Genomic DNA, 12,719 nt, shown 5'->3' with positions numbered 1-12,719 from the left:
TGTTTCAGCATCAGGCCAGATTTTCACTTAAAATTTGTTAGCCCTAATATTGTGGTGCAGCTACAAGGCCAAATTAACTACTTCAAGTCGTTTGTGATAAAACTGTGTTCTAGTGGCAAATAAGAAGGCCAGATTTCCACTTAAAAATCATTACACCTAATATTGGGATGCAGCGATGAGGACCAATTAGCTACTCCAAATCGTTTGTGATAAAACTGTTTCAGTGGCAAATCAGAAGGCCCGATTTCCACTTAAAAATTGTTAGGCCTAATATTGTGGTGCAGCTATGAAGTCCAATTAGCTACTCCAAATGCTTTGTGATAAAACTGTGTTTCAGAGACAAATAAGAAGGCCAGATTTCCACTTAACCCTTTAACCCCCAAGGGTGGTTTGCACGTTAATGACCGGGCCAATTTTTACAATTCTGACCACTGTCCCTTTATGAGATTATAACTCTGGAACGCTTAAACAGATCCTGATGATTCTGACATAGTTTTCTCGTGACATATTGTACTTCATGATAGTGGTAAAATTTATTTGATATTACTTGTGTTTATTTGTGAAAAAAATGGAAATTAGGTGAAAATTTTGAAAATTTTGCAATTTTCCAACTTTTAATTTTTATGCCCTTAAATCATAGAGATATGCCACACAAAATACTTAATAAGTAATATTTCCCACATGTCTATTTTACATCAGCACAATTTTGGACCCCACATTTTTTTTGTTAGGGAGTTATAAGCAATTTCTCATTTTTACACCATTTTTTTTATCTATATGATAGAAAATAACCAAGTGTGACACCATTCTAAAAACTGCACCCCTCATGGTGTTTAAAACCACATTCAAGAAGTTTATTAACCCTTCAGGTGTTTCACAGGAATTTTTTTAATGTTTTTTTTTTTTTAAATGAACATTTAATTGTTTTTCACAAAAAATTTACTTCAGCTCCAATTTGCTTTATTTTACCAAGGGTAACAGGAGAAATTGGAAACCAAAAGTTGTTGTACAATTTGTCGTGAGTACGCCAATACCCCATATGTGGGGGTAAACCACTGTTTGGGCGCATGGCAGAGCTGGGAAGGGAAGGAGCGCCGTTTGACTTTTCAATGCAAAATTGACTGGAATTGAGATCGGATGCCATGTCACGTTTTGGAGAGCCCCTCATGTGCCTAAACGTTGAAACCCACACAAGTGACACCATTTTGGAAAGTAGACCCCCTAAGGAACTTATCTAGATGTGTTGTGAGAGCTTTGAGCCCCCAAGTGTTTCACTACAGTTTATAACGCATAGCTTTGAAAATAAAAAAAATCATATTTTTATTTATTTTTTCACCCCCAATATTTTATTTTCTCAAGGGTACCAGAAGAAATTGTACCCCAAACGTTGTTGTGCAATTTGTCCTGAGTATGCTGATACCCCATATGTGGGGGTAAACCACTGTTTGGGCGCATGGCAGAGCTCAGAAGGGAAGGAGCGCTGTTTGACTTTTCAAAGCAAAATTGATTGGAATTGAGATGGGATGCCATGTTGCGTTTGGAGAGCCCCTGATGTGCCTAAACATTGAAACCCCCCACAAGTAACACCATTTTTGAAAGTAGACCCCCTAAGGAACTTATCTAAATGTGTGGTGAGTACTTTGACCCACTGTTAGGGTTGGCGGAACGCACCGAATATATTTATTAGATGGAATTAGTGCGTTCGCAACCCGGGATCCACCGTGCAGGAAAGAACCTGCTGCTAAGTAAATGGCGGCACTATATGGCGGTATGAACCAGCTCTGTTAGCTTCACAGAGCAGCCGAGAAAGCAAAGCAAAGCTGCAGCACGTACAGGACATTCCTAGAATGACCAATGAGAGGCTGCCACGGAGCCTGTGCACCTACAGGACCTTCCTAGAAGGACCAATAGATTTGGCTGCAGTACCTGAGCATGTGACCCTTGATCTCCACTGAGAGATCTTACCCTGGGCATGCTCAGTGTGTGCAAAGCAGGACTTAGTCCCAGAAATGCCTGCTCGCTGCAGATCAGTGCAGGGTACAATAGCAGAGCCTGGAGAGGCAGCAGTAACCCTTTGCACAATATCGGTCTCAGTGAGACGCTGGGACCGACGTCTCCGCTGAGCAGGCTCCACTGCGGCCGATGCAGAATGGGAGACCGCAGCAGACACGGATCGAGATTCCCCCTGTGCAGCAGAGGAAACTCGACTCCTAACACCCACCAGGTGCTTCACAGAAGTTTATAATGTAGAGCCGTAAAAATAAAAAATCATATTTTTTCACAAAAATGAACTTTTCGCCCCAATTTTTGTATTTTTCCAAGGGTAACAGGAGAAATTGGACCCCAAAAGTTGTTGTCCAATTTGTCCTCAGTACGCTGATACCCCGTACATGGGGGGAACCACCGTTTAAGTGCATGGCAGAGCTCGGAAGGGAAAGAGCGTTGTTTGGAATGCAGACTTAGATGGATTGGTCTGCAGGCGTCACGTTGCATTTGCAGAGCCCCTGATGTACCTAAACAGTAGAAACCCCCCATAAGTGAGCCCATATTGGAAAATAGACCCCCACGGAACTTATTTAGATGTGTTGTGAGAACTTTGAACCCCCAAGTGTTTCACTACAGTTTATAACGCAGAGCCGTGAAAATAAAAAATCTTTTTTTTCCACAAAAAATATTTTTTAGCCCCCAGTTGTGTATTTTCCCAAAGGTAACAGGAGAAACTGGACCCCAAAAGTTGTTGTCCAATTTGTCCTGAGTACACTGATACCCCATTTGTGGGGGGAAACCAACATTTGGATGCATGGCAGAGCTCGGAAGGGAAGGAGCGCCGTTGGGAATGCAGACTTAGATGGATTGGTCTGCAGGCGTCACGTTGCATTTGCAGAGCCCCTGATGTGCCTAAACAGTAGAAACCCCACACAAGTGACCCCATATTGAAAATTAGACCCCCCAAGGAACTTATCTAGATGTGTTGTGAGGGCTTTGAACCCCCAAGTGTTTCATTACAGTTTATAACGCAGAGCCGTGAAAATAAAAAATCTTTTTTTCCCCCAAAAATAATTTTTAGTCACCAGTTTTGTATTTTTCCAAGGGTAACAGGAGAAATTGGACCCCAAAATTTGTTGTCCAATCTGTCCTGAGTATGCTGATACACCATATGTTGGGGTAAACCCCTGTTTGGGCGCACGGGAGAGCTCAGAAGGGAAGGAGCACTGTTTTACTTTTTCAATGCAGAATTGACTGGAATTGAGATTGGACGCCATGTTGCGTTTGGAGAGCCCCTGATGTGCCCAAACAGTGGAAACCCCCCGAATTTTAGCTGAAACCCTTACCCAAACACACCTCTAACCCTAATCCCAACCCTAACCATAACCACAACACCCCTAACCCCAACACAACCCTTACCCTAATCCCAACCCTCACCACACCCCTAACTCCAACACCCCTAACCCTAATCCCAACCATAAACCTAACCACCTCTAACCCTAATCCCAGCTCTAATTCCAACCGTAAATGTAATCCAAACTCTAACTTTAGCCCCAACCCTAACCATAACTTTAGCCCCAACCCTAACCCTAACTTTAGCCCAACCCTAACCCTATCCCTAACCCTAACTTTAGCCCAATCCTAACCCTAACTTTAGCCCAACTCTAACCCTAACTTTAGCCCCAAACCTAACCCTAACTTTAGCCCCAACCCTAACCCTAACTTTAGCCCCAACCCTAACCCTAACTTTAGCCCCAACCCTAACCCTAAGGCTGCCGTCACACTATCAGTGTTTGGTCAGTATTTTACATCAGTATTTGTAAGCTAAAAACAGGAGTGGGTGATAAATGCAGACATTGTGCATATGCTTCTATTATACTTTTCCTCTATTTGTTCCACTCCTGGTTTTGGCTTACAAATACTTATGTAAAATACTGACCAAATACTGCTAGTGTGACGGCAGCCTAACCCTAACTTTGGCCCTAACCTTAACCGTAACTTTAGCCCCTACCCTAACCCTAACCCCAATGGGAAAATGGAAATAAATACATTTTTTAAAATGTTATTATTTTTCCCTAACTAAGGGGGTGATGAAGGGGGGTTTGATTTACTTTTATAGCGGGTTTTTTAGCGGATTTTTATGATTGGCAGCTGTCACACACTAAAAGACGCTTTTTATTGCAAAAAACAGTTTTTGCGTCTCCACATTTTTATTGGTACCATTTTCGGGCACGTGACATTTTTGATCGCTTTTTATTGTGATTTTTGTGAGGCAGAATGACCAAAACCCAGCTATTCATGAATTTCTTTTGGTGAGGGCGTTTATACCGTTCCATGTTTGGTAAAATTGATAAAGCAGTCTTATTATTCGAGTCAGTATGATTACAGCGATACTTCATTTATATAATTTTTTTTATGTTTTGGAGCTTTTATACAAAACTATTTTATAGAAAAAATAATTATTTTTGCATCGCTTTATTCTGAGGACTATAACTTTTTTATTTTTTCACTGATGATGCTGTATGGCAGCTAGTTTTTTGCGGGACAAGATGACGTTTTCAGCGGTACCATGGTTATTTATATCTGTCTTTTTGACCACGTGTGATTCCACTTTTTGTTCCGCGGTATGATAATAAAGCATTGTTTTTTGCCTCCTTTTTTTTGTTTGTTTCACGGTGTTCACTGAAGGGGTTAACTAGTGGGACAGTTTTATAGCTCGGGTCGTTACTGACACTGCGATACTAAATATGTGTACTTTTATTGTTTGTTTTTAATTTAGATAAAGAAATGTATTTATTGTAACAATATTGTCATGTCGGACACTGTTCACACTAGGGCATCCGACAGACAGCGGTAATTCCTCATTCGTCCACTATATGCTCAGTGGCGCCGGCTAGATTTGATCCAGATTATCCGGGGTTAATCTGGCTGGTTGTAGGCTGAGTCACGCCCACTGCCTTTAAATAGTTTTGCTGGGCTTTGTGCGTCGCCGATTATAGCTTGTGTCTTGCTTGTGCCTGGTGATCTCGGTTCGAAGTGGTGGTCTTGGAGAGGAAATATCGTATCTGGTGGTGTATTATCCTTCGTCATATTTCTCCTTCCTACATTTGTTTTTTTTTTCAGTAAATATATTTATTGAAATTTTAAACAGTAAAAAGAATCATTACAATGTCCAGAGCTATACATTACGTCTCTGAGAACACAGCACAAGTGTAGTTGAACAAGAACTGGCACATAAAGGGTACATGGTTCTCATCTTGAGAATCACCTCGGGACATAGACCTTATATACAAAATACAGAACCTGTAAGAAAAGCAATTGTAGAAATAGGAGAAAGGAAAGAAAGAGAAAAAGAGAAAAAAAAAAAGGGGGGGGGGAATGGGGGAAAAGGGGAGTAAGGAGGGAGGGGGGAGGGGGGGTTAAGGGAGACCCAGCAATGTACACGCCCACGTATTGAGAATTATGAGTATGTATGCAGCCAAGTCAGGAAGCCTGTGCTCTCCTTGAAGGATTGCCAGAGGAACCAGGTGCGCCCCTGGTCATATGCAGCATCACCATCACCCGCCACCAGCGACTCCAGACGATGTAATCTATCCATTTCAGCTATCCATTCCTCCGTGGAGGGGACCTCAGTAGACCTCCAATGCCGGGGAATAACTGCCCTGGCAGCTATTAGGCAAAATCTCAGGATCCCCTTTTTAACGGAAGCTATCGAACTGGGTATCAGGGACAGTAGGGCCATTTGGGGGGAGGGCTCGTGGCGGACTCCAGTCATCAAGTGAAAGGCATCGAAAACTGAGTTCCAGAAGGGTTGCAGGGGACCACAGGACCACCAAACATGAAGCATAGAGCCCGTGGCGGAGCCACATCTCCAGCAGGCATCCGAGATCTCCGGGTTTCCTTCCTACATTTGTGTTTTGTTTTGCCCTGTGCACATTATAGTGTCTTCCTTAGTGTGTATGCAGCGTGTTGCATTTTTAGTTTTCCCTGTCTGTGCTTTCTGTAGGGGTTGGTGTGAGGTCTTATCACTGGGTGGTGGGTGGAGTTTTCAGCTTAGTTCTGAAGCAGGAATCAGGGAGAGGCCTGGCGGCCCAGACATGCACACCTTCAGTGTAAACTCTGGGAGAGGGACAGACAGGGTTTCCCTAGCCTGAGGGATATTGCAGGGGCCCGGGTAATCAGTTGTAGTCTACCCAGTATCCCCATGACAAATTTATGTATATTTTTTCTTTAAATAGGATTTTTTTAAATTTTTTTTACACATGTAAATATTTTTTTTTACTTTGTCCTAGGGGAGGACATCGCTGTATAGTGACATATCTCTGATCTGACACTTTGCAGTGCACTGTGTCAGATCAGCGATCACACAGGCACTGCAGGGAGGCTTCCCAGCACCTACTCTGAGCAGGCACTTGAAAGCCACCTCCCTTCAGGACCCGGAAGGCCCCCGCCACCATTTGTGAGGAGGTAGGAGACCCTTGGAGCAACACAATCACATTGTGTTGCTCCGAGGGTCTCAGGGAAGCACGCAGGGAGCCCCTTCCCTGCGCTATGTTTCCCTGTGCCGCCGGAACGCTGTGATCATGTTTGATCGCAGCGTTCCGGGGGTAAGTGTGCCAGGAGCGGTCCGTCACTGCTCCTGGCACATAGTGCCGGATGTCAGCTGTAATAATCAGCTGACACCCAGCGGCGATCGGCCGCTCTCCCCCCGTGAGCATGGCCGATCGACTATGATATACTATCCCGTCACTGGTAATTAAGTCCCAGGTCACCTTGATGGGATAGTACGTCATATGGGATTAAGGGGTTAAATTCTTTGGGCCTAATATTGGGGTTCAGCCACGAACCCCAATTACCTGGTGCTATAAAACTGTGTTTCAGTGGCAAATCATAAGGCAGATTTCCACATAAAAATAGTTAGGTATAACAATGTTGTTCAGACACACTATCTAAGAAAATAAATAGTGATTGTTCATTTAGTGACAGATGACTGACAGCTGTGGGCCTAAGGTTGTAAAACATACAAGAGGGGAAGGCTACTTACCACATGATCAGGAAAAAATGAGGTTGTGGAGCAAGGGGGAAAAGACTTGGTGTTCGACCTGCACATAGGTTAGGTGTTAATGTGAATGAAAGCTGAACTGAACAAACACCGTCTTGTCCTATCCAAAGACCACTGACAACATCTACTACTTGACTCCCTTTCTTTGGCAATCTACAGCGGTATACCTTTAAGATGAGGCTCAGAAAGATAATGTGCTACATTGGATGGCAAATGCTGCATCAAGTGGCCTCTTCTCTTCTTTCTCCACCTTAACATCTCACACAGTACAATAGTCAAACTTGGCACCCCAATCACCCTTGTTCCCCCTGCGTCAAAAATTTTCTAAATGCCCAACTGACTGTGGGGAACCTCAGCTGAGCCATTCTGCAGAGATGGTCATACATTTTATTCCATGGGCATCAGAGGACTGTTCTGAAGAATCCCAGCATCCAGAGGAGGAAAGCATCTGCACCAAAGACCAAAATTTTGCATGTTGGATCTGTGGCTGGACGAAGTATGGTCAGAGCAGTATCCATACCCTCATCACGAGACTTTAACCACCAAGGGTGGAAGTGATTCTGATGAGACTCAGATACCAGAGGCGCATGCGGACTGTACTGTGGTGTCAAAGAGTAGGAGGGTGACTCTCAGGGTGAGGAGTGTCAGAACAGAGAGGATGATGATAAGCTGTAGATCCCACTTGGTGTGAACCCAGAGGTATGCAACTGAGCAGCTCAGCAGAGCGGAGTGGAAGAGGAGGAAGATGAAGAGGTTAAGTTGCGGCTTCCCACACAGACAGGAAGTGATGTAACCATGACAAGCACTGCATCCTCTGCCCCAACTCTGGCTGTAGCCAGCACCTGTAATGAGTGTGCAGTTGGCAGGGGTGGCAAAGGTTGCCTAGCCTGGGCATTTTTTTGAGACCACAAAGGATGACCTGATACACATGATCTGATGAATTTACAAAATAAAAAATCAGTAGAGGCAAAAATTGCAATAGTTTGAAAATGACATGCAAGAACCGGCACATGCGCGATCAACATGCCTTATTGTGGGAATCTCACAGCACTAAAATACGGACTAGCAGGCCTCGACAACCACTGGCCATTCCTTCAATCCCATCTGCTGCTCCTTCCTGCTCTGTCACCATTCCAAGTCTTCTCACACAGGTCTCCGGCCACAGAAACTACACTTGTTTAGGCTCTACATTCGCAGTGAGTGAGAGCCTGTCAGCTAAGCAAAAATATATAAATAGTCAGCTCACCTGATTATGGGCTTCTCCACATCCATACCCGCACGGAAAAAAGGCTGAGCAGCCAGTCTAAGACAATCAAGAAAAGGGTGTTGTCCAGCATGAGACAAAATCTTCCATTAAAAAGCAATCTTTATTGATCCAGACCATAGATAAAAAGTATTGGGTTGGTGTACCACAAAAGTGTGATAATATCATGGTCATGATTAAGATGTTTGTTGAAACGCGTTGGTTAACGCTGCATACAGTATGTGCATTATGCTGTAACGTGCAAGATATTATCACACTTTTGTGGTACACCAACCAAATAAAATACTTTTTATCTATGGATCAATAAAGATTGCTTTTTAATGGAAGATTTTGTCTCCTGCTGGACTACACCCTTTTCTTGAGAGCCTGTCAGCTGTTATGGAAGTAGACATGACTGCTGCTCTTGTGCAACTTAGCACAACACATCTTTCTCAAATGCTGCCTTTCCCCCTGGTGGATACAGATGGCTTCTGAAAGTTGATGGCCAAGACCGCCCCTCACCAATAATACTATGTGAGGGAAATATGTACGTCTACTGGAGAAATCCGTCTCCTGGTCTGGGATGGCAGGAGGAAGAGAAAGAGGAACCACCAACGAAGACGGGCATGGTACAGCAAAACCGCAGGAAACAAGACTGACACAGGAGACCCAGGAAGCAACATGGCAGGGAACGGAGGACAGGCACTGATGTGTAAGAGGGTGGTGCTGTGTTGTGAATTCCGTTCTCGGACTCCCTCCTGTGGTCATGAATGGTACTTTGGTTAGTTCTGCTCTTGGACTCCCTCTGGTGGCTTCGAGTGGAACTGCTGGTCACTGAGGTTGGCTTTATCAGCTGCCCTCGTTTATTGCTATGCTGGTTTCCCTATTTAACTCCACTCAGATCGTTACTTCATGCCAGCTGTCAATGTTCAGTATTGGTTCAGATCTCTCTTGCACTTCTCTGAAGACCTGTCTACTCCAGCAGAAGCTAAGTCTTTGCTAGTTCCTTTGTTGTTACTGCTGCCTGAATATATTTCTTAGTACTGCTAATTCTAGTCCAGCTTGCTATCATGATATTTCCTTGCTAGCTGGAAGCTCTGGGAGTGCAGTGTTGCGCCTCCACACCGTGAGTCGGTGTGGGGGTCTTTTTGCATACACTGCGTGGTTTTTGTAGTTTTTTTGTGCTGACCGCATAGTTTCCTTTTCTATCCTCTGACTATTTAGTGAAGTCTGGCCTCCTTTGCTAAAACCTGTTTCATTCCTGTGTTTGTGACTTTCGTCTTAACTCACAGTCAATATATGTGGGGGCTGCCTTTACCTTTGTGAAATTTCTCTGAGGCAAGGTTAGGCTTCTATTTCTATCTTTAGGGGTAGTTAGCTCTTAGGCTGTGAAGAGGCATCTAGGGAGAGTTAGGTACGCTCCACGGCTATTTCTAGGTTGTGCGATAGGAGTAGGGTTTGCGGTCAGCAGAGTTCCCACTTTCCCAGAGCTTGTTCTGATTACTAGTTTACTCATCAGGTCATTCCGAGTGCTCCTAACCACCAGGTCCATAACAGTGCTGTTATGGACAGTAAGGAACACGCTGTCACTTTAAGAGACTGCACCCCCTTGTCTGGTGTGCGATGGAATGTTCTGCTTTTCCCCTGCTTTAGGCTGTGAAGATGAACTGCCCTAGCTTTAGGGGAGGAGTTGAGCCTGGACTGCATGTGTGAGCAGAGGCTTCTAGAGAGAGAGAACTGCGTGCTGCTGTTTGCTACAAGAAAGATCCCAGGCTGGGACAGAGTTTACTTCTGAAATTTGCAAGACTTTTCCGGGTTACAGCAAAGGTGGCTGTTCTGTGCTAGTTTGTGAAGCCACGAAGATACTGAGAAGGGGACTTACAGTTTCCAGAATCAAGGAGAAGACCACGCTTCACAGAGCTGACAGAAAGCCGTGCGCACCACCGTATAGACTGCTGGGGGCCCCCTTGGGACTGGACCTGAGTCCCCAACATCACAGTGAGTCTGTTCCTGTATGGTGCACCTGTTAGGGCCTAGTGCAGGCTTCAGTAGTCAGTACACGGGAGCCGTGTGGCCTGCGTAGTAAAGGCCAGGGAGGTTATACATAGAGTAGCTTTGTTACTGGTTTTATTGTTTAAAGTTGCTTGTGAGACAATTTCTGAGTCTGTAATTGTTGGAGCACCGTGCTATTTTACGGACAAGATTACTCATTTATATTGTCTTTTGCTATTGTTAACCCCTGTTTGCATCTTCCTCATTCCCTTCATTCCTTGCCTCCCAATAAATCTACCCTTTGTTGTTTGCACCTCATCTTGTGTACAGTAGTCTTCCTGCACTGTGGTGGTCCCCCGGCCATCGCTTCAGATGCATGGGGTGGAGCAGGAGGACTCCAACAGTTGACCCTTGGATGATTCTTCCCAGCCACCGGCGTTGAATTCGGACCTCCTAGGCATGGATGTGGAGGCGCTCACCAGTCAGTTCATGAGGACGCAGCTGACAGCAGTGAAAGGATGGAAGGAGACCTTCCTGGGAAAGCTTACCGGGTGGTAGCCAGCAACATCGTCCATCCTGGAGCAGGAAAAAAGATTCGGCACCCTGAAAGAGAAGGTAAGGGGTGCGAACCTGACCCTGGTGGCGGAAGAACTAGCAGCTAGGCCCGAGTCACCTCCACCGCTGTACACCGCCGACCAGGGTTTTGGGTTCCTCAGTGAATTGTCACCGGACACCGAGTGTACTCTGGTATCAAGTCCCGATGCAGCTTCTGTGCCAGATGACACCCTGGTAGGTCCCTTACCTCCCCTGCCGACTCTAACACCCGGAGGAGCGACTTGTCAACTTAGCTGGGATCAAGGGGACAGCAGCCTTGACTGAATGACAGCCCCATTAATCCCAACCAGTGGGCTTTGGGTTAAATACATCAAACCCGTGGTGTTTGTAGAGGGACCAACCAGGCCGAATATGATAGAGCTCCAGGGAGAAATCCCCACCATGACCTGGAGCATGACCTGGAGCACTGCAGACTGTGGGAGGAGGAGGAAAGACAGCAGTACCTGGCCCAGCAGGCAGAGTATGAGGAATGGAATCTGCAGGTAAAGGTTCAAACTGGTAAAATTTCTCGAGCAGACGGGACCACTACGGCAGGGAGAAATAGTTGACTTTAATTTAAAGAAAGGCTGGGGCTTTATCAAAGAGCCAGGAATGGTAAACATAATTTTTGTCAACTAAGGAGACATAGATTCCCACCTGATGGAAGGTCACCCTGACCGAGACCTTTACCCCGGTGAAAAGGAAACTTACACCTGCCACATCGGCAACAAAGGTAGCCAAAGTTTGCAGACCCGGCTGCAGCATCAGTCCCTACAGGTGCAGAAACAGGTCCGGCCAGACCAGTTACCCAGTGACATCAGTCCACTCAGACACCCGTGGTGGAATCAACTGTCTTGGCTTATTACAATGTGCCCATGGTCAGATATGTCCCGGTGCTTGCACATCCAGGGGGTGGCAGTACTCAGGTCTTGCCCTGGAAAAAGAAGAAGTAAATTGACATTGACACCAGAGGAAAATGTGAATAATTGAAAGTTACTGTTACCTGGTTAGGTGTAGCAAGTTGGAAAGACTGAGGAATCATGAACAATGCATGAACAAAACTTTTTGTGTACATAGTTAGCATGTCTTAAAGTGCCCCTTTATTGATTTTACGACGCACTGGCAGCATGAGTAGAACCCATGTTGTTTGAAAGTGACCCAGAATAAAAACCGTTTTGCATAGCCGAAGAATGGTCTAAAGAGTTATGCCTTGCAGAACTCCCAAGCCTACGTTGGGGGTTTGGAACGGGTCCCCGTATTACTGTTGCTAGTGAGAAAGACACCCGGTACGGGATCTCACAACTTGCTGAGTAAAAATGTTATTAATGTGATGTTTTCCACTTGAATGCTATTTTTGCACTTGGAAAATGTTTGCACCTTCTACATGTTTGCACTTTTTGTATTTTTATTATTGATGCAACATTCAAGAAAGGCATAAAGGGAAGATGAGCTTATGTGAGCTTATGTTATTTGTTACCAGTTGAAATGCAATTCAAAATTTTGTGTGTCTTCACCTGTTTCTTGTTTATGTTTTCCCAGTCCAGGAGCACTGGATTTCATGGGGGGATGTGACACCCCAGGAATCCAGTTGTCACAGAGGCATTGCCTGCCTCCCGGGGAGGGTGATGCCATGCCTGGAAACGAGAAGGAATCCCCTTGACAGGTAACAATACTTACAACACTTTCCTGACTCCAGGCCAGAAGGGGGAGCCCTAGACTTGGTTTCAGGGTAGCTTCCCTATAAGTTCTGTTCTGGAAGAGGACTTAGAAGTCAGTCTGTGTGAGACAGTGAAGGGAGAGGAAGCACACCAAGAGAGAAACTGGAGTGGAGCTGCGATTGGG

Source organism: Ranitomeya variabilis, chromosome 6 (assembly GCF_051348905.1).
Source record: "Ranitomeya variabilis isolate aRanVar5 chromosome 6, aRanVar5.hap1, whole genome shotgun sequence".
NCBI lineage: Eukaryota > Metazoa > Chordata > Amphibia > Anura > Dendrobatidae > Ranitomeya > Ranitomeya variabilis.
The sequence above is the reverse complement of the archived record's forward strand: the minus strand, read 5'-3'. Positions refer to the sequence as shown.